Source organism: Panthera uncia, chromosome B1, assembly GCF_023721935.1.
Source record: "Panthera uncia isolate 11264 chromosome B1, Puncia_PCG_1.0, whole genome shotgun sequence".
Taxonomy (NCBI): domain Eukaryota; kingdom Metazoa; phylum Chordata; class Mammalia; order Carnivora; family Felidae; genus Panthera; species Panthera uncia.
Genome location: NC_064811.1, coordinates 82965148 through 82969263, shown reverse-complemented (window position 1 = coordinate 82969263; position 4116 = coordinate 82965148). Strand labels below are relative to the sequence as shown.

The following is a 4116-nucleotide window of genomic DNA, read 5'->3' as shown; positions in this document are numbered from 1 at the left end:
TAAAGTCAAACTACTAAAATTTGCTTACTGATACATTTTGGCACACATTAATGCTTTATGGCCCCACATTTATATTAAACATTCGCACACACATGAAAATATAAAAGCTGCCAATACCTGATTTCTGTCCCCTATATTTCTACTTGCCGTCATATACTTAGTTATCTTTTGACACTATGGAAAAAAATACCTAACATTCAGAACTATCAATAACAGAAAGAAGACAAAATTAAAAAAAAAATGCATATTATTTATTTTTTAGGGAGAGAGATAGAGTGCAAAATGGGGAGGGGCAGAGAGAGGCAGACACAGAATCTGAATCAGGCTCCAGACTCTGAGCTGTCACCATAGAGCCAGGTGTGGGCTCGGACCTTCCAACCACGAGATCATGACCTGAGTCAAAGTCAAACGTTTAACTGACTGAGCCACCCAGGCACCCCAATAAATTTTTTTTAAGGAATGAAAGGTTTTTCACCATACTGGATTCTTAATCATATTCTCCACGTATGCGGTGTGCTAGCTGGATGTCTTTTGGCACAATTGTTCTGTGTTTGGCATGGGTAGCACACAGGTTGGTGTCTTCAAAAAGGCCCACCAGATAGGCTTCACTTGCCTTCTGCAAAACACCAATAGCTTCAGTCTAAAAGCACAGATCTGTTTTGAAGTCCTGAGAAATTTCTCGCATCCGATGCTGGAAAGGAAGTTTGTGAATCTGATGATGTCCAATTTCAGAGTGCCACAGTACTAGGTCGGTAACAATGAGGTTTCTTTACCCCTCCGGCAGAGGGAGCACTCTTGTGAGTGGCTTTTGTAGCCAGTTGCTTCCTGGGTGCTTTATCACTGGTGGATTTGGGGCAGTTTGCTTTGTATGGGCCACGGTACAGAGACCTCCTACTCAACCCCCTTCCCCTTCTCCTTAGGCTGCCGCTTAGCTGCAAATCTCCATGTGTAACTTTCGACTCCCCCCAAATTTAACTACTACTAGCCAACTGCTGGCTGGAAGCCTTGCCAATCAAGTTGATTAACAAATACTTTGTATGTTATATCTATTATATACAGCATTCTTATAATAAAGTAAGCTAGAGAAAAGGAAATCATAAGGAAGAGAAAATACATTTAGAGTACTGTGCTTAATTCTTTTAAAAATAAATCCATGTATAAATGTATTTCAAACCCTGTTCTTCAAGGGTCAGTAGTATAATGTATTTCATGTCTTCTTGAAGTTAGTCAGAAAACCAGGTAAATAGGCCCTCCAAAATCTAAATATTGATTTATTTGAAAGCAAAAAAATAAAAATAAAAAATTAATGTTTATTTTTGAGAGAGATAGAGAGTAGGGGGAGAAGCAGGGGAAGGGCAGAGAGAGAGAGGGAAATAAAGAATCTGAAGCAGACTCCAGGCTCTGACCTTTTAGCACAGAGACGGACATGGGGTTTGAACTCACAAACCGTGAGATCATGACCTGAGCCAAAGTCAGACACTTAACCGACTGAGCCACCCTGGCTCCTCTGAAAGCAACAGAATTCACAATCACATAGGAAAAAAAAAGTTATCTCCTGGGGCTATCTCAAGAAAGGAACTGTAATCCATTAGTGTAGAGTTAATTACAATTTTAATTCTCTTATTGCCAGAGAAAACATTTGTTGTCACTTGCAGCATGGCAGTAGCTTAGCTAATTTAAATTGTTTTCTTATGACAATGCATAATTGCATAATGTTCTGTCAAGTTAGTTTAATACTTAAAAAATTTTTTTAATGTTTTTACTTATTTCTGAGACAGAGAGAGACAAAGCATGAGTGGGGGAGGGGCAGAGAGAGAGGGAGACACAGAATCAGAAACAGGCTCTAGGCTCTGAGCTGTCAGCACAGAGACCGACGCAGGGCTCGAAACCACAAACCGTGAGATCGTGACCTGAGCCGAAGTCTGTTGCTCAGCTGACTGAGCCACCCAGGCGCCCCAAGTTAGTTTAATACTTTAAAGAAATAACCTGGATAAAAATTGCCTAACATGGAAGAATGACTTTCTAATAGTGAAATTTCAAGCATAAGCTAAAGCAGGTTGTTATTCAGCAAGTTTTTCCCCAGCACTCCTCCTCTAAAAATCTCTGAAATGCTAGTATAAGATAGACATTTGTGGAGGAGGAAAAGGGAGTGATCCAATAGTGCAAAACTGCTCTAAAGGATTTTATTGTATGAACTATATGTGTCAGAGGAGCTAGCAAACATTGCCATATAGCATAAAAAGAAAATGTACGTATAAACAATGCAACCAACTATCAGAGTGTCATGCCAAGTAAAACACCAAATAAACCTTGAACAATGAAAAAAAAAGAGAAGAAAGTACACACAAAAAAGAGAGAGGGAAAGGGGTGGAGGTGGAGGGCCTGGTGGGAAAGAACCACTGAGTGCTCATCTTTATCTTAACAGACTACATGGTCTAATCACCACTGAGCACTCATCGTTACCTTGGTTGCCTACGGCCAATGGAGCAAGATGGGGCCCATGTTCTCAAAAGTGTGTCACATGAAACTACAGCATTAAGCCTTTTCAATGTACTGTCTCCACATATGACAACCCACCCCATGCTTATGCTGAAAGGTAATGAGTGCCTCTTTTATGACCTCTTTTCATTGTTTGTGGCCATGTAAAAGCTTGTGTTGGTTTCTTCTGTTGAAAGTCAAAACTACGAAGCAAATTGGACAATACTGGGGGTACATTTTAAAAGACAGAAGCTCAAGAAGAAAGGCAAGAAGAAAGAACTGAGGAGACAGTAGTTTTGTGCACTGTCCATGTGCATTTTCCATGGAGGATTAGAAGATTTTTTTTAATTTTTAAAACTTTTTTAATGTTTATTTATCTTTGAGAGAGAGAGAGAGAGAGAGAGAGAGAGAGAGCAGGGGAGGGGCAAAGAGAGAGGAAGACACAGAATCTGAAGCCAGCTCCTGGCTCTGAGCTGTCAGCACAGAGCCTGGTGCAGGGCTCAAACCCACAGTCTGTGAAAACATGACTGAACCAAAGTCGATTGCTTAGCCAACTGAGCCACCCAGGCATCCTTAGAGGCGTTTTTGTTTGTTTGTTTGTTTTTTTAAATAGCTACCATAGCTACATGGATTCTTCTCATTCACATGATGTCAACAAAGAAAAAAGTGATTTATATTCATTATGATATTGAAAACTTACAGTTATAGAAAAATAAAATCATAACTGATCTTTTGTTGATCGAAAGTTACAGGTCATGCCTTTACATATAACTCTTAGCTGAGGAATGAGGTTTGAATATCCTAGAAGGAGCCAAACTGAAATAAAAAAAGACATAGCTGGGAGACAGAGATGACTGCTAAAATAACAAGAAGAATATCCTAGGTGATCACCTGCCAAAGTCCCAAATAGACTATGATGAGTAAAGTCAAAAGAGGGAGTAGATCAGCTTCTTGATCTTATCTAATACCTCTAACATCTTCTTTGGATAGACTAATAGGAGATCTGGACACCCAGTTAGCACCTCTTTCCATGGCCTCATGCTGCAGTGCCTACATTTGATATATTTTTTTAAATTCCCCCCCATCCTTATCTAGTATAAGTGACAAAAGTGGAATAGCTGTAAGATATATGACTTGATATTTTGACATACATATACATTGTGAAATAAGAGCTACAATCAAGATAATTAACATATCCATCACCTCACATAATGAAATGGGGAGATGGTACAAAGTTTCTGTTATACAAGATGAATAAGTTCTGGAAAGCTAATTGCAGCAATGTAAATATAGTAAACAATATTTTATACTTGAAATTTTCTAGAATAGATCTTAACTTAAATGTCCTAACCACAAAAAACATTGGTTTTAATATTATATATATATTTGTATATATACATATGTATAAATGTGTATATATATATATTTGTATATGCCTACATACATATATACGTACATACCTACATATATATACATATATATGTTGCTATTAAATATGTATGTTACTATTATGGTTATTAAAGTACAAATTTACTTGAAAGCATTACAACATTTTAAGTAGCATTTTGTATTTTTTCAACAAATGGAGCGATTCTGTGGAAATATTTGTAATTTGGAGATGTTAAAATGGATCTTCTT

At 37.8% G+C, this 4116-nt stretch overlaps 1 pseudogene; it reads right to left on the bottom strand.

Moving 5' to 3' along the window:
• Window positions 1-487: 487 nt before the first annotated feature.
• LOC125922402 (histone H3.3C-like) lies at window positions 488-3510 on the bottom strand (annotated as a pseudogene).
• Window positions 3511-4116: the final 606 nt, after the last annotated feature.